Here is a 19,505-nt window from a genome sequence, read left to right on the forward strand (position 1 = left end):
AACCCCCAGCGAGCTGAGTCTCTGGTTTCGGATTTGAGTTCTTTCAAGAACACAGCAGGGCCACCACAGTCTTCAGGTAAATAGAATGTTTAAAAGAGATAATATTATGTGAATCAACTAAAATATAAATTTTACTACCAAGTAGATCCCCTTCAGCTCCTTCAATCCTTTCCCTAACTCCTCCACTGGGGTCCCTGAGCTCGGTCTGATGGTTGACTGTAAGCGTCTGCATCTGTATCAGTAAGGGCATGGCTGAGCCTCTCAGGAGACATTCATATCAGGCTTCTGTCAGCAAGCACTTCTTGGCATCAGCAATAATGACTGGGTTTAGTGGCTGCATATGGCATGGAATCACAGGTGGGGCAGTCTATGGATGGCCTTTCCTTCAGTCTCTGCTCCGCTCTTTGTCCCTGTATTTTCTTTAGACAGGAGCAATTCTCTCTAAAGACATCCCCTTTATCAGTGAGTGCATACCATGTGTGCTCTTTTGTGACTAGGTTATCTCAATCAGGATGATATTTTCTAGTTCCTTCCATTTGCCTGAGAATTTCATGAAGTCATTGTTTTAATGGCTGAGTAGTAACTCTACTCTGTAAATGTACCACATTTTCTATACCTATTCCTTTGTTGAGGGGCATCTGGGTTGTTTCCAGCTTCTGGTTATTATAAATAATGCTGCTATAAACATAGTGGAGCATGTGTCCTTGTAATAGGCTGGAACATCTTTTGGGTATATGACCAGTATAGCTGGGTCCTCAAGTAGTACTATGTCCAATTTTCTGAGTAACTGCCAGACTAATTTCCAGAGTGGTCGTACTAGCTTACAATCCCACCAGCAATGAAGTAGTGTTCCTCATTCTCCACATCCTCGCCTGCATCTGCTGTTGCCTGAGTTTTTGATCTTAGCCATTCTGACTGGTGTGAGGCAGATTCTCAGCGTTGTTTTGATTTGTATTTCCCTGATGACTAAGAATTGTTGAACATTTCTTTAGGTGCATGTATACATTTAACTGTATTAAATTTTTATCGAGTTTCTTAAGGCTTCTTCTATTGCTATGGCAAAATTTGTCTCAAAGAAAATTGGAGATGGAAGGGTTTATTTGGGTTATATACCCCAGCTTCTAATCTACTGAAGGAAATAAAGGCTGGAATTCAAGCAGAGGAGGAATCTGTGGGCAGGAACTGATGCAGGAGACACGGAAGAATGTTGCTTATTGTGGATTGATCAGCTTGCTTACGCATCCCAGGACCACCAGCAGGAAAGAGGTTTGTCACAGCCCCCAAAGCATCCGGAATCTCTCACGTTAATCATTAATCAAAAAGAATGCCCTACCCACTTACATACAAGTCCATATTATGGGAGCAATAGTTCACCTTAGATTCAGTGCTCCCAGATTTGTCTAAGTTTGTGAAAGGTTGACAAATCCAATAAGAACAGCAACTGGAGACAGAAAATGAGAAGTGAGAACCAAAGATCTGATGTGTACAGTAACACTGGTACAGAGAAGAGAAGTTGGTCAGGGTCAAGATGGCTTTACTATATTCTTGAAGAGGACCATCAAATAAAATGAACATCATATTGCCCACTGTATTTCATGCAATTTTAATTTATAATATATGGGTGCTTAAAACAGCAGATAGTACTAAAGAACACAGATAAAAACCCATATAAATCATACAGAATCACAATAAACAAGAATTATCCATACCTCAGATTTCTATTTGTGTGTTTATCATCATAAGCTTCCTTCTCAAAAGGGATTATTTAAATACTGTGTATTACTAAAATACTCATGCACATATGCCCTGATGACATTGGGGGTTCAATCATTATAATATAGAAGCATTGTAAATAATCAATGTATAAATGCTGTTGATTAGTTATAAATTATGATTCATGTGCTAAATATATTTATATTTATGTGCTAATATCTTCATATGTTTAAAGATTGTATTGTTTTAAAATAAATTGCATCTTTATTAAAGGAAATTATAGCAGTGAGTAGGAATGAGAAGAAAATACAGATCTGAAGGTTTACCTTAGAAGGGTTTTCTAGACCTAGCTATCTATCACGTGAGAACAGTGAGAGGGAAGAAATACAGATTACAATATTGTGTCTGATATGCAGTGTCATTGGGAATAAGAAAGTGGATGATGGACTTTTGATATTTGATTGATAGACTGAAATTTGCTGCCAGGGTATTAAGAGTGGATTAGAAGTCTGTCGTATGAACAAAAGTCACCAAACAGAATAAAAAAAAAGGGCAAGAGGAAGAGGAGAAAGGAGCACAACAAGAAGAATCCACCCACAAAGAGAAATAAGCAAAGCCAGGAAATTAGAGTTCTTCACTGAATTATAGCCTTTCCCTGTCTTTGGGGATCATGAGTAAAATCTCCTTTCTCAAAAACTTCCTGTTTGTTTCACACTGAACCATGTTGTTTCCTGTTACTTTTAACCAGAGTTTTAACTCATATAATCATTAATTATAATTCATATAAATCATTAATTATAATGGAATGTACAAAAGATTCTCAAGCTGGCAACACTGTAAAAGTTAGAACATGTAGGTGAATCACACATGGGGAGAAGAACCAGTTTAAAGGCAGAAACTCCAAAAGTCACCATTGTTCTGAAGGAAGAGTTGGAGAAACTTTGATCAAAGCATAAGTAGGTATTAATGCTTCTAAACCATGGAGTGTTTGGAGATTCCTGGAGAAGTGAATGAAACAATCAAAAATAGCAGAGGAGATATCTCTGAACTGGGTCTATGCAGTCCATCACGACAATTAGCATCCTGGAATTCAAAGAATATGAAAAACAATACAATTATCTGCAACGGGGAGTACTTGCCTTATTTAAGATCATATGCACCAAGGCTCCTACTGCTGATATTATAATTGTTACTAAGGACCGAGCAGGAAAGCATGAAGTAAAAGTTGTACCTATGAAACAAAAGTACATTACTAGACCCTTGTGTCCCACTGATTGGAGGACTATTATTTCTTAAAAATGACTGAAGTAAATAAAACAAACCAACAAACACAATAAGAAATAATGATTATTAATACTTGGGGCTTTTTTGAACAGTGAAAAATGCAAGGGGAAATAAGCTAAAAACAAAACAAAACAAAAAACTACAACAGAATTTACTGCAGAACAGTGGGTCTTAAGCATCTCCATAGGAACATGTGACATTATAAGGCCGATGTTAGGGAACAGTACTCCATGTTGCTTCTGACAATAACTTGTTGAAGTTGGAAAATTATGAAACCTCAATGCCCATGGCTTGGAAGACTCAGGTAGGAGTAATTTGAGGGCAGCTTGGAGCTACTTAGTGATTCTGACACTACAAATCAATATGTTGTTGAAAACTAAAGCCCAGAGACAAATAAATAAATGACTTGCCTATATTTTTCTATAAAAAATCCTCTTGATAAGGTCTTATTAGGAACATTTTTGATAGATAATACATGTGACTTGTGGAATCATTACAATTATGGTATATTTAACTTCATAAGTGAATTTTGAATTTATAAGTACAAAACAACGTTTAAAAGAACTCTTTTAAAATTTTTTATCCTTTTTGATAATTCCATGAGAGTCTTGGGAATCAAACCCTAGTCCTCTGCAAGAGCAGCAAATGTTCTTAACAACTGGGATTTCTTTTAAGTCATACCAATGAATATTCTTGTCACAGAGTTAGTATGTGCTTAGTCAGTGTTTACTGAATGTTTAAAACAAGTAGCAAATGAACAATCAGGTGAGTGAATGAATTAATTAAATTAATGAGAATCCCTGTTCCAAAGCTCTCGCTGGTGTCTCCAGTAAGATCATCATCCCTTCCTCAAACAGAACAATACGCATGTATTTTTTCGAGACATTAAGGAGCTAGAACATGCAAATGCTAAGTTTGGAGGAGACCTACCATAAAATCAATAATGGAGAGTTGTAATATCCAGGAAAAATCACAACCTTAGAGCTACCTTTCAGAGAAAAATACAAATTAAATATTAAGAGTTAAAGCAATAACAAATCATACATCCCCATAGCAGTGTAGGAAACTGAACACTATGATATATTTTTTAAATTTATTTACTTATTTTTTACACTCCATATTTTATCCCCTGCCCTGTCCACCCTCCTACTGCTCCACATCTCATACCTCCTCTCTACTCCCTGTCTCCACATGAGTGTCCACACCCCCCATGCCACCTAACCTCTAAACTCCCTGGGGCCTCCAGTCTATTGAGGCTTAAGTGCATCATCTCTGATTGAACACAGACCCAGCAGTTCTCTACTGCATGTGTATGTTGGTAGCCTCATATCAGGTGGTGAATGCTGCCAGGTTGGTGGTTCAGTGTTTGAAAGATCTCAGGGGTCCGTATTAATTGAGAATGCTGGTCCTACAGGGTCACCTCCTCAGCTTTTTTTCAGTCCTTCCCTAATTCAACAACAGGGGGCAGCTGATTTGTCCATTGGTTGGGTGCAACTATCTGTCTCTGACTCTTTTAGATGTTTATTGGGTCTTCTGGAGTGCAGTCATGCTAGGTCCCTTTTTATGAATGCTCCATAGCCTCAGAAATAGTGACAGGCCTTGGGATCTCCCCTTGAGCTGGATTCCTCTAAAGAATGAAGCCCTGAGGGCCAGTAGAAAGCATGGAAACAGACAACCTCTGGAGGTAAGAGGTTGGGGAGACTCTCCAGAATGTACTAGAGACCTGGGAGGTGAGACACTCTCAGGACTCAAAGGGGAGGGACCTTAGATGAAATGGCTGACAGTAGGGAGAGGGAACTTATAGAGCCCACCTCCAACAGGAAGACAGGACATCAAGTGAGGGAGAGGGCCATCTCACAGACACAACTCTGACCCATATTTGTTCCTGTCTGAAAGAATTACAGAGTTGGAAATGAGGGGGAGCCTAAGGAAAAGAAGGTCTACCATGATATTGTTTTTTTGAAAATAAACATTCCCATGGAGCAAATATTATTTCCAATATACTTTCATGATAAAACATAAAACTATTCCTGCAAAACCTCATCTAGGAAAGAGCTAGAGAGTAGTTCAAGAAAAAGACAAGCACAGAGAGGCGAATGGTAAGAAAGTTGATTAGGGCTAGTGGACAGTCCAGAGCAAAGCACTTTCACTCTAAATATATCAGCTAGAAATCTTATTGTGATGCAAGGCTGATCATCAGACAAATTCTTATTTTGCTGACAAATTAATTTTTCAGAAGATACTAGAAGCAAAAAGTAGAACTCCAACTTAATCTGATCCGAGATAAGTGTTTAGTGTTCTGAAGATAAAGGTACTAGAAGTAAGAATTGTCCAATTACAGAATCCTGTACTACTCATGCAGTCTACTTAAGTCTCGCTGCTGCAAAAGTAGATTTTAATGTGTGTAGTAGCCAGGAGTTTAATAATAATAAATCAAAAACTAAATATGTATTCAGGAACTTGACAGAGACTCAAGGAAGAGATGTGTTTCTTTTAAACTATTCACATCATTAAATGTTTTATTTCAAAACATCCACAAAATACTTTTTTTTTTCAAAATTGTATGACTAAATCAAAATGGATTTGAGTAGTTGAATAAAATACTTAACTCTGCATGTATGTATTGTTTTTAGTGTGTAATGGAATCTGTAAAAATGTGTATTCTAACTTTTTTGCAATCTGTAGTGGTTTACAGAAATATGCACAAGAGGTGGTTTTAATAGCACTATATTTTATTGCATAAAATATAAAAGCACTTTACTTGTACAAAAGTCAACTAAGGTCTTTACTTACTTTTCTGTTGCTGTATACGAAACCATGACTGAAGCAACTCAGAAAGGAAGGGTTCTGTTGGGCTTCCTTCCCCAGGGGGTCTAGAGTCCATAATAGCTGAAAGGCACAGTAGCAAAAGCAGGTATGGCAGCAAGAATGGGATGCTGGGACCTCACATCTTCAAATGCAAGAATGGAGTAGAAAAAGGCAGCTGGGATTGGAATGCTACTATAAGTACTCAAATCCCATTTGAAGCAGCATACTTCCTCCAACAAAACCACAACTCCTAAGCCTTCAAACACTGCAGCCAACTGAAGAGCGAGTGCTCAAATATCTGGTCCTGGCTGGGACATTCTCATGTAAATCACTACAGATTGAAAAAAAACCCAGAATACAATTTTTTACAGATTCCATTATGTACTAACACCATAATACATACATACATACATACATACATACATATATACATGGCTAAGTGTTTTGATCAACTACTCTAATATGTTTTAATTAAGTCATACGAATATGGCAAGTCATAAAGTGAATATTGAAAAAAAGAATAAAACAAAATCTTAACCTTCCCACAAAGCACACAAAATATTTATGTAGATTTGAAAAATTATGTAAGTGATATCTATTTAGTATCTCTATAATTTCTACATCTTTGTGTGCACTTATCAAAAATCCTACAGGGAACATATTATACTCATAATGGAAACATAAGAGTATGTTTTAAAATTAGCCAGAATGCATGCATATTTAATAAAAGTATTATGTCTTGGTTTGATAAATGTATACTGACTTAATCAAGGAAAGTAATAGAGTATATCATGTGTTTCTCATATTATACCTGAATGTTATGCTCACTTCCCGATAGCTCACTTCAATTAGAAAATTAACAGGAATGCATTCAGGAACTATTGAGCTCAATGATGGGATGCATGCCAGTTATATTAAAAACAGCAGAGTTGGTACAAAAGATGTGGCAGGGAGGGTAACAGGTGGGACACTTGAGTTCAGGCCTTGATCTGTCACACTTGGCCACCCCAGACACCAAACAGCTCATGGCATGTTTCATCGCTGTGCATTTATGTGTATGGAGTGCAGGCAGTGGAGCACACATGTGAGCATAACTATGTTTTTAAAAGATTATGAGACTCAAGACCAGGAAAGAGCATCTGTGAAATTGTGTGTAGAAATGTAATAAATGTTTAAAATATTTCTATAAAAAATACTAGCACAGGTAATTATACTGTATGTGTATATAATAAGCATTTACAGATTGTTCCTCTGTAGACATTTAACCAAGACAAGATGACAAATTAAAGAATGCCCAACTTTCTGCTTTACTTTTATTTTTACAGCGTTATGATATGAGGAGGGTCACATGCCAGAGTACAGGTGCCCTTGCGGAGGTTAGAGGATGAAAAGGCAGTTCTCCTTTTTCAACTTTTCTCAGGTTCTGGGTTCTGAGAATCCAAAAATATTGTTAGGCTTATGGGACAAGTGTCTTTGCCCATGGATTCTCTCACTAGCCCATTGATCATTTCGCTTTGAAACTTAAAGAAGTATTATTAAAACTTGTACTTATTGTATGTTATTATAACATAACATATGCTGTTCTAAATGGTATATAGAAAAGTCATGTGCTCAACTTTTGACTCAGCCTAAGGTGGGTGTTATAGAAACACGATATACTAAGAGACACTGGGAGTGAGCAAGGGAAGGGAAGGGAAGAGGAAGGGGAGGAGCGACAGAATACTGAGAAGGGAGGGAGGGAATTTGAAATGAGAAAGTAACAAGGAAGGGATGAATAGAGACTAGGAGAAAGGAGAGATAGGTAGAGAGAGAACAGGGGAGGAAGGAAGAGATAGAAGGAAAGCAAGAGAGAAGATAGAAAGCCCAACCAGTTTTAGATTACCTATGAAATAACAATCTAATATGAATATTTCAAAAGAATTCACTTGGAAGATTAGACTGTCACATTTTTGCATGGTAAGACTTTATGATTTTATATGGACCAATAAGTTGTCTATCAATGCCCAGATATGGTAAAAGCAAGAAAATGAACACTGAGATTCCCATGTTTCTGGTGCCAGCTCTGATACGTTATCTTACCTGATACTAATTCATTTGTGAAGTAATTATGTTTTTGACTGATAAATGCTAAACCCATAAAGACTAAATAGAGAAATATCTAGTGAGCCACAGAATAAAGGTATAAGTCCTTTTCATAAGGCAGGGCTTGACCCCATATCTGTGATTGACTAAAGTGTTTTTGAGGCCCCAAGTTCCTAAGGAAATGCATTAGAACTCCCCAGGAATGGAATGGATCCTAGCGAGAGCTGCATGGGACAGCCCTACTTCTGTTCAAACAGTCCTGGCTTAATCCCTATATAATAGTGCTCATTGATCCTACCAATTTAACAAAGTTTCTAAATCAATTTAACCTATCAGGCATCTTTCTTTGTGTTTCTTCACCAAACCATGAGGCACGAGGCACAGACAAACTGAAGCGAATGGTTTGCTCAGAAACCCTAAATGGTCCAGCAGATGCCATAAAAAAGTAGGAGTCTATGAGAAGTCAATGTTTGTATAAGGAAGAGGAACAAGAAGATGTAAAAGATGGCAGGCACCCTTAATGCCAATCTATGTCTGGAAAGCCAGAGGATTCAGGAGAAACAAGCAGACAATTAGCAACTACAGATCAAGTCCAAGTCAGAAAGCACAGGAATGATCAAGTGAATCACCTAAGTCCTACTTGGTAGGACTATGGCCTACCCTTTCTGTTGCTCTCTCATAAACAAGGTGTTTGAAGTGCTTTACTCCGGGGCAATTGATAAGTAATTTGTGTACTGATACCAGCATGGCTTACCTTTAGCAAGGGTGTTTCAGTACATCTTCCTACAGGGCTTAATAATGTATCCTTAGAGGAAATAGCTGTCTTTCTTCTATAGAAAAAGGTCTCTAAATAAATTACAGATATTCAAAAAAGGATTTAAACAGCAGAGATTAAAGCACAGAGTAATTTTAATGGCTACCCCAGAGTCTTGGTTCAAACACGACTGCAAATCACAAGACCAAAGGGCCACTTCTCTTCTAGAATTTACTCCAAGACCCAACTCTGAGGAAAACACATATCTATATTTGTCTAGTTAGGTGTTTGAGACTGTGCTAAAGCAGTGTATTTATCAGGTATCCAAAAAGTGTGTGTAAAATTAATTTAAAAGTCAATCAATTGAAGTAGCAATGAGAAGTGTTGTAATTTAGAGCCGCAATGCTCTCACAACCCAGGCATTAATGTCTACAAAAAAATAAATAAATAAATTACTGTTCTTTGAAAACTCATGTCTAGTTCCTAAGACACATTCTTCTTATCCTTAGAAGACTAGCTAATTCTTTTTCCTTTTATCAGGTTGAGGTTGTTGATCTGCTGGTTTTACCCAAAATAGAGTGGAGTAAAGGATTCCATGTGCCTTTGGACATTAGAACAGATCTTAGTGTTTGGTTCTTTCCTCCCATGTACCCTATACCCTTTGCTGCCTTTTTTGAAGTACAACTGAGACATATGTGTTTCCTTGTCTAAATAAAATTTCACTCTTCCTCCTGAGGTCTGGCCACTCTACCACAATTCCTACCCAGCAGCACTTTTTGGAAGCAGAACTAACCACCTACCGCCCACCCCCACCCCCACTCTATTACTCTCTTGTGTTGTAAAGGATTTCTTCTGCACTACTCAATACTAGTGTTTTTATAGACAAGGAAAGTCTCTTTCCTGCTTTATTTCTTCTAAACATGGGTTTTTACCACATAATCCTAACACACTCCCCCACTGCAAACAGCACTCCGGAGCATTGCTAAAGGTAGTCAAATTAAGAAAAAAGTAAAAATCTGGCTCACAGAGAATAGAACAGAAACTCAAGTCTTCAGATCCCTCCATTCTACCATATCCTACACACCCAGTCACTCACCATGTGTGCTTTGTGAGTCACACCATGCACATAATAGTTTAGTTGCTCATCACCTGAGGACACACTCCACAAAATACATGGATTGGCCACTGTGAATATACTGCTCGTATAAGTGGTTAGTGGGACAGATTCCAAAGAGAAGGAGAATACACGCAGGAAGGAACTGGGGAAGTAGGAAGAGAGAGAGATAGAGGTGAGGGGAGGGAGGGGAGAGAGAGAGAAGGAAGAGAGGGAGGGGAGGGAGGGACAAAAGGGAGGGAGAGGAGGCAGCAAGAGTGGGAGCGAAGGGGGACAGAAGAAGAGGGGGAGAGGGAGGGCAGATAAAGAAGAGAAGGGGGAGAGGAGAGGAAAAAGACATAATACTGCTCAGACAGCAAGACACTAAATTTTGAATGTCCATTATTTTTCAATTCTGAAAAATACATACTTTGGAATTGTCACAAAAGAAACAGAGAAATATTTATGTTAGAGTGCTTATGTTATTTCCATGTTGCTAGCACAATGACACTGATATGATCTTTATCATACTGATAATACAATTAATAATTATTATGAAGTGGCATCTCATTTCTAAGATTTTGGTAATATTATCTAGCTTTGATTTCAGAAACCGACCAACTAAGAACGGAAATAAAAATAGCATAGAATGTTACCCTGTCAATATTTATGCCTTTAGTTCTAAAGCATTTTCACAGGAGAGGAGCGACACATGATCACTGTGGAGAAAAGAAGACTCTCCTGCCAATATATGTAAATGTGTAGTGGGCTTTGTCTTAATTTTCATGTATTTTACTTGATATATCAGTTACTTTCTAATTATATTCCTTTAATTTTCCAAAGGCAGGGAAAACGCAAACTAATTTAAAAATATATGCACCACTAGGTGGCACCAAATAGCCATAATTCATAAATCCTTTAAAAAAATCATTTCAAGCTAACAGTTGTAAGTTCTTTCTTACAAAAAAGCATTTGTAAAAATGAATCCAAACACTTTTATTTTAACATTCAGTAATAAAGAATGCAAATGTCTTGTAAATAAACAAGGCTTATTCTTTTTGGCTGAATTGAGAAGTCTTTGTGTGGTCTGTTAATAAAACCAGTGTAACGCTCCTTGTTGAATTTAGCAATATAACATTCTTTTCTCCAACTAAATTGTCACAATTATAGTAGATAATTTTTCTTGCTTTTATGTAGAAAGAGTTAGGGTGGCCCTTTCTGGAGATCTTGCTTTTGTAGTCTAAGGTATGGTTTCACTGAATGTGCCTTTAACTTAATAGTGATGTTCACAGTGCAAAGTTGCATTTGGATTATGGTATAGGTGCTGTGCGGGAGCTTCGCTTCACTCCCTACACTTGTAAATCACCCTCCAAAATACAAGACTTACTACACTACTTCAAGTTTTGTCACCTCGAGGTTAGACTACTGCCATGTCCTCTACCTAGGTTGACAGAGAAAGAACCCCAGAATATTCAGCAAGTACAGAATCTGACAGCTTGTCTGTTTAGCAATGCCAGCCACACAGAGTACATTATACAGAGGCTTGGTGCATAGCTCTGACTTCCAACGATCATTCTAGGTATTCATTTTAATTTATAACACTCCCCACTGCCAGGGACTTTTATGTAAGTTATCCAGGCCACCAGATAGTTCTTAGGTGCAAAAATAAACTCCAGAAGTTTGAGGTCCTTCATGCTATGATCCTATCTCATTTCTGGCTTGAAAAACAAAAACTAGTTATGTACAAGACATAATTTCCTTAAAAATATGGATCTTCATTTTGGATTTTGGGAGCAGAATGCATGTGTGTAGAAGGAGACAGGATCTAACAGAACTACATGCCAGTCTATCTTGCCTGTTGACAGAACAGTATTTTAGTAATAGGAAATATAATAGGACTATTTGAATATAGCAGTGTGGTAAGATCCAGCTTCAGTGTATCACAGTTGAGTGTCATTATTTTTCAGGAATCATGTGTTAAATATCAACTAAAACTAAGATTTTGTATTTCAAGAAACTATATAAAACTACAGTGTTATCATGTAGACAGCTCTATCATTTGATATTGTCAAAAGTATCGATTTGCCAGATTTTCATGACCAGTGGACAAGATCTTTTAAGTCATTGTTCTAGTGGGATATGAAATGAAGACACAGAGAGGCAACTCTGTACATGAAAGTAAACTTACATGAATAAGTAAGGATAAAGGAACTTGAGCTTCCTTAACCTAACAGATACATATCATGTTCCTACTGATGGCAGTTTTCTCAGTTGGTAATGGGAATAGAAGAAAGCAAGCAGCTTGCAATATGCTGTGCTGGATTAGCGCTTCCTCGGTGATGTGCATTTCAAATGTCTTCTGCATCCTGAAAAAAATGGTAGGGATCCCATTTCTCCTAGTCAGTAATTGGCATGTTTGGGGTGATCCAATATGACTTTCTCCTTCCAGGCATTAATTAAAGCTCCAAGTTTATCAATAAAAATATAGTTAAATATAACTTGGAAGGCTATAGGCAAGAAATGAAATTATCTATTACAGATTTCTCAATTTTAATTATAGAAAACTTGCCTTTAATCAGAAGTAGTGACAGTAAACATCCTGTTTAACAGTTATGCAGATAATCTTTACCGAGACTATAATTTTAAAATTGAAAATCAAAAATATGAATTTAAATGTCTGTTCTATACAGAAAAACCAATGTATGCTTTAGTGAATTTGATAAATAAAAAGTAGCTTAAGTCATTGTATATTGAGTTATTTATTGATCTACTCTGGTCACTATCATCTTTATTTATACATTTATTGGTACTAGTTACTTTACCTTTTGGTTAAGTTCAGGTTTGTGACCTACACCTGGATAAACCTTTCACCTGATGCAGTTCCTGCAGCAGTGGTTCATGGTACTAGAACATGCACTGCGGAGCACTGTCCTTATGGTTACCTGGATCTAAAGGTGATGCCACTTATGTTCTTGTTTGCTTTGGATTCTATGTGCTTAAAAAGTCTTCTCAAAACACCTGACCCTATAGAACAAAACAATTTGTTCTATTGCAGAGTAAATGGTCTCATTGTTAGGCTTCTCTTTGCCTGCATGACAACAAACTACCAGATGCTAACATGACAGAAGTGATGTGTATTTGAGGGAGACACCATAATCTATAATTTAAATACCTAAATTTCATAAAACCAGCACCTATATATTACTGTTGATCTACTACAAACAATATGAACTTCAGATTTAAAGTATAACATGTATAATATGCCTCAGTACTTTACTTAAAAGCCTCAGGGTGGGAGAATGTATGTAAAGTGAATAAGTTTAAAAAAAAGCTTCAGGACTTTTAATATTTATTTTTCTATTCTCATCAACACATTGATGACACTATATATTTTCCTGTGTTTACAAACAGCAATATTTATTGATTTTTATCTTCTCCTGTTTGATTTGATGAAAAACATGTTGTTTCAATCTCTATATTTCTGAATAATGGAGAAAATATTTATTTTTATTCATGTCATATACTTAATAGATGTTCCACAAAGTCAAGTTTTGAGGTCTCTAGGGTTCTGGGAAGTGGGACATTTCTGAGGTGATGAGAACATGAGGTGGAATCCACTCCTGTAGAATAAATACTCTTAAGGGAGACAATAAACATCTTTCTTGCATTTTGCTTCTTATATGAAGATACCATAAGAAGCAAACCATAAGAATAAGTTCCTATTGTTTACAGGCCACTAAAGCCTATGGTCATGTCTCCTCCTTACCATACTAGGTCCATCTCGTGTTCTTCCTATGTATAGTTGTTTAGAGCTGTCTACTTAGTCCTATCAAGGACTTTTCATTTAAAAAGGACTAATTTGTTCACTTAGCAACCATAATTGCCTATAGCTCTTCATCTCTGGATAGGACCCTGTGAGATTTTCCCAACCCCACTACATGTTAACTGGTATTAAAATAGCATATGTCTTGTTTAGATGACCATGTCATTCAGATTTCATAGATGCAGCTTGCTGTCATCTATAGAAATATTATCTTGTGGCAGAAGACATCCTGGTCATGTGGCTCTTAGCATATTTTTCTTTGAATCTCAAGGAATGTCCCCTAAGTATCAATTGTAGGGGTTGTACTGTTGATGCATCAATGGGAGATGAATATCCCATGGTGAGATGTGTTTCTGCATCTTAACCAGTTGTGGATTTCTGTAATAGTCTCCAATTTGACTTGGGTCATTTTGTAACAGGTTTTAAATATTTATTCTGGATGGCATTCCTTTGTTAGGGAGATTATTTGCAAGTCTTTTTGCACTGTGTGTATGTGTGTGTATGTGTCTGTGCATGTGTGTGTGTGTGTGTGTGTGTGTGTGTGCACATGCACATAGCATACATATGTATTTACCAGTGTATCTGTAATGCTAGAAGATTGTATCAGGGTCTTTTACCAGACTGAAATATGCAGGTGTGGCTAGGCTGTCAGGCCAGTGAAACCCAGGAATCTACCTCTCTCTACTTCTTCTCTACTGTGATTATGAACATGTCCCACCATGCATTGCTATTTTACACAGTATCTAGTGATAAAAGTCATGAACTTATGCTTTCCAGACAATTCATTTCTTTTTCTTTTTTTTCCAAGACAGGGTTTCTCTGTCTGCCTGTCCTGGAATTCACTCTGTAGACCAGGCTGGCCTGGAAGTCAGAAATCTGCCTGTCTCTCCCTCCCAGGTGCTGGGATTAAAGTCTTATGCCACCACTGCCCGGTGACGACCCATTTCTTAATTGAACCATAGTCCTGGCCTATTTTCACTCTTTTTTATTATAACTTTTGATGAAGTTTTTAATCAAATGATTCATTGGAATTTAAATTCTTTTTTCTTTTTGAACATATGTATTATCATGTTTAAGGTATACAGTAATTTATATCAGTGATTACTTTTTAAGTTATATTCTTATGATCTTTGATCCACATTGAGTTAATCTTATATAATATTAGGTAAGAGGTCTTAACTAAAATGTTCTACTGTATGTTAAGTCATCCCATAATCCTTTGGCCTGTTGCTTATTTCACAGCATATTCTTGACAACTTTACTAAAATCTACTGTGAATGAATGATTTGCTTTAGGAATATTGCTTTATTCCATTGATTTATTTGTCTTTGTTTATGGAGGACCACTTTATATTATTCAGGTAAATTTGTAGTGAATTTAGCATTATACATGTACTATCTTCAGATGAATTGTTTTTTACATAGTTTTAGAAATAGACAAGCTTGAATCTAGGTACATTATAATATTTTTGTACACAACTTTTGTTGTTCTTTTATATAGATTTATGCTTGTTTCTTCCTTTGCTAAATCAATATATAATATGAGTATTGAATGGTGTTTTGGATTCATCATAAACTAGAAAATACTAAATTAATTAACTGTACTTTTCTTTTTTTTATTAGAACTTTTCTTTATTTACAATATCTCCTTTCCCAGGTTACCCTCCAAAAAAAAAAATAGAAAAAGAAATAGAATAAAAAAACAAAAACAAAACAAACCCCTCTCCCTCCCCCTGCTCACCATCCCACCTCCTCCTGCTTACTGGCCCTGGCATTCCCCCGTGGGCATAGAACCCCCACAGGGCCAAGGGCCTCTCCTCCCATTAATGACCAACCTAGCCATCCTCTGCAATACATATGCTGCTGGAGCCACTACTTCCACCACAAAGACCTAACGAAGAAAGAAAACTTCAGCCCAATTTCCCTTATGAATACTGATGCAAAAATTCTCAATAAAATTCTTGCAAACCAAATCCAAGAACACATCAAAACAATCATCCATCATGATCAAGTAGGCTTCATCCCAGGGATGCAGGGATGGTTCAATATATGGAAATCCATCAACATAATTCACTATATAAACAAACTCAAAGGAAAAAAAAAACATGATCATCTCATTAGATGCTGAGAAAGCATTTAACAAAATCCAACATCCCTTCATGATAAAAGTCTTGGAAAGATCAGGAATTCAAGGCCCATTCTTAAACACAGTAAAAGCAATATACAACAAACCAGTAGCCAACATCAAACTAAATGGAGAGAAATTTGAAGCAATCCCACTAAAATCAGGGACTAGACAAGACTGCCCACTCTCTCCCTTCCTATTCAATATTGTACTTGAAGTCCTAAACAGAGCTATTAGATGACAAAAGGAGATCAAAGGGATTTGAATTGGAAAGGAAGAAGTCAAATTATCACTATTTGCTGATGATATGATAGAATACTTAAGTGACCCCAAAAATTCCACCAGAGAGCTCCTAAACCTGATAAACAACTTCAGTAAAGTAGCTGGATGTAAAATTAACTCAAGCAAATCAGTGGCCTTCCTCTACACAAAGGATAAAATATTTGTAAATAATTTAATTTTAGAAATGTAGCCTGGCCATAATCATTCCCATCTGCATCATACTGAGGCAAGGGGTTGGCCATTTTTGAGATGTCACCCTACCCTTTATAGCTGGAGGTTGATGCCATCGATGAGATACAGGACTTTTTCCCCATTAATTTATTTATTCACTTTGTATCCCAATCAAAGCCCTTCTTCTCTCCCCCCAGTACTACTCTCCCACAACCCTCTCTTTCCCCCTTTCCTTCTCCTTTGAGAAGGGAAGGTCTTCCATGGGTACACACACACCCTGGCACATCAAGTCTCCTAGGTTCATAATTTCCCATTGAGGCCAGACGAGGCAGCTCAGAAGGCAATACAATGGCAGGGTCAGAGTCAGCCCCTGCTCCAATTGTTAAAAGATCCACCTAGGGACCATGCTGTTCATCTGCTACATATGTGTAGTAGGATTAGGTCCAGCCCACACATGCTCCATGGTTGATGTTTCAGTCTCTGTGAGCCCCCATGGGCAGTATTTAGTTAATTCTATGGCTCTTCTTGTATGTCTTGACCTGTCTGGCTCCTTCAATCCTTCCTCCCACTCTTTCACAAGACTCCTTGAGCTCTACCTAGTGTTTGGTTGTGGATTTCTGAATCTGTTTACATTCACTGCTGGATGAAGCCTCTCAGAGGACAGTTAAACTAGGCTCCTGTCTGCAAGCATAGCGGAATATCATTAATAGTGTCAAGGGTTAGCTCTCTCACATGGGATGGATCTCATGTGAGGTTGTTAATTGGTTTGCCATCCCCTAAAGCTCTGCTCCATTTTTACCTCTGCATATCTTGTAGTCAGGACAAATTATGGGTCAAAGGTTTTGTGGTTGGTTTGGTGTTTGTCCCTCTACCTTCAGTGTAAGCGCTACCTGACTACATCAGCCTCTATATCCCCAGATTCTAGGAGTCTCAGGTATGGTCACACCCCTAGACACCCAGGAGATTTCATATCCTAGATTGATGCACCAAACCTACATCTGACAAAAGGCTAATATCCAAAAATATATAATGAAAAATTGACACTAACAAACCAAATAACTCAATTTATAAATGGGGGACAAAACTAGACAGACTTTTCAACAGAGGAATACCTAATGGTAGAGAAGGACTTAAAGAAATATTCGATGTTGTTAGTCATCAGAGAAATGCAAATCAAAACAACTCTGAGATTCCATCTTATACCAGTCAGAATGACTAAGATCAAAACCTCAAGTGATGCCTGTCCAGCAATGACAACTTTCCTAGAAGAACACACTTCTTGCAAAGGACCTCCTTCATCCTGCTCCAGGAGAGGAGAAAATGAAACACAAGAAAAAGTGCCTGGTGCAGAACCCCAAGTCTTACATTATGGATGAGAAATGCCCAGGATGCTATAAAACCACCCTGGTCTTTAGCCAGGTACAAATGGTAGTCTTGGTGTTTGCTGCTGCCCTCTCCTCTGTCAGCCCACAGGCAGCAGAGCAAGGCTGACAGAAGGATGGTCCTTCAGGAGGAAGGAGCACTGAAAGACCCTGATTCAAGATGAGTGGGAACCATCCCAATAAACATATTTGGAGAAAAAAACTCACAAGACAGTATATGCTGGCAAACTTGTATAACTACTTTGGAAATCAATTACGTGGTTTCTCAGAAAATTGGGACGAGCTTTATCACTCAAGATATCACTATACTCCTGGGGAAATACCCAAAAGATGTTCTACCATACCACAAGGATGCTTGCTCAACTATGTTCATAGCAACTTTGTTCACAATAGCCCAAAACTAGAAACAATCTAGATGTTCCTCAACTTAAGAATGGATGAAGATAATGTGGTACATTACACAGTGGGACACTACTCAGCTATTAAAAACAAAGACATAAAGCAACTTCCAGGCAAATGGATCAATCTAGAAAAGATCATTCCAGATGAGGTAACCCAGGGCCAAGAAGACACATATGGTATGTACTTACTTATAGATATACGTTAATCATAAAGTACAGGAAATTCAGGTAACAATCCACAGACCCAAAGAAGCTAAGTAACAAAGAGGGCCTAAGGGAGACTGCTTGAATCTCACTAAGAAAGGGCAATAAAAGAAAAGGTGGATGGAGGAAGAGAAATGGATGGGAGAGGAGAAATACAGGGCTGAGGATCAGGTGTGTGTGTGTGTGTGTGTGTGTATGTGTGTGTTTGTGTGTATCTGTGTATGTTTGTGTGTGTATCTGTGTGTGTATCTGTGTGTGTCTGTGTGTGTCTGTGTGTGTGTCTGTGTGTGTATCTGTGTATGTATGTGTCTGTGTGTGTGTCTGTGTCTGTGTGTGTTTCTGTGTTTGTATGTGTGTGTCTGTGTGTATATGTGTGTCTGTGTGTGTGTCTATGTGTGTGTGTGTGTCTGTTTGTGTGTCTGTGTCTATGTGTGTGTGTCTGTGTGTGTGCCTGTGTCTGTGTGTCTATGTCTGTGTGTGTGTGTCTGTGTATGTCTGTGTGGGTATGTATGTTTGTGTCTGTGTGTGTGTGTCTGTGTGTGTGTCTGTATGTGTGTGTCTGTGTGTATCTGTGTGTGTCTGTGTGTGTGTCTGTGTGTGTGTCTGTGTGTGTGTGTCTGTGTATGTCTGTGTGGGTATGTATGTTTGTGTCTGTGTGTGTGTGTCTGTGTGTGTGTCTGTATGTGTGTGTCTGTGTGTGTGTCTGTGTGTGTGTCTGTGTCTGTGTGTGTGCGTGTGTCTGTGTGTGTGTCTGTGTGTATGTCTATGTCTGTTTGTGTGTGCCTGTGTGTGTCTCTGTGTGTTTCTGTGTATGTATGTGTGTGTCTGTGTGGGTGTGTGTATCTGTGTGTGTATCTGTGTGTGTCTGTGTGTGTCTGTGTGTGTCTGTGTGTGTGTGTGTGTGTGTGTGTGTGTGTGTGTGTGTCCCAGCAAGAGAGCTGGGAAGGAAAAGAGACATGGAGGACTTCAGAGGACTTCGGATGATATTCCAGACAGAAATTCTGTTTTGGAGAGTGGCCTCTGCTTAGAAAGTATTAATTAAGCCTGATCAGAAGAAAGGGCTCAGCAGTGAAGTCAAGCATAGAAATGTCTATGATCTACTAATCACTCTGCATTAGAGTATTCAAGTTTACTGCAAGAAAACAAAGTTCATAATCTAATCATTTGTGTTTTCACAATAAATATATTGTGATGTATAAGTTGATAACACCTTACATAGTCAACTTTGTCTCTCAGTCTAATGATTACTCAAAGTGTTGTAAAATCATGATCATATATTCACTAAGTATCTTGTGTGTGTATGTGTGTGTATGTGTATTTTCTAGGTAACAGTTATATAAATAATGGACAAAGCAAAATATGTTTCTCCTATAATGTGGTTTAC

The 19,505-nt window shown here is 37.7% G+C and overlaps 1 pseudogene; it reads left to right on the forward strand.

Moving 5' to 3' along the window:
• Positions 1-4,658: 4,658 nt before the first annotated feature.
• Positions 4,659-17,660, forward strand: LOC116098480 (annotated as a pseudogene).
• The last annotated feature ends 1,845 nt before the right edge of the window (positions 17,661-19,505 follow it).

Source organism: Mastomys coucha, unplaced genomic scaffold (genome assembly GCF_008632895.1).
Source record: "Mastomys coucha isolate ucsf_1 unplaced genomic scaffold, UCSF_Mcou_1 pScaffold20, whole genome shotgun sequence".
Lineage (NCBI taxonomy): Eukaryota > Metazoa > Chordata > Mammalia > Rodentia > Muridae > Mastomys > Mastomys coucha.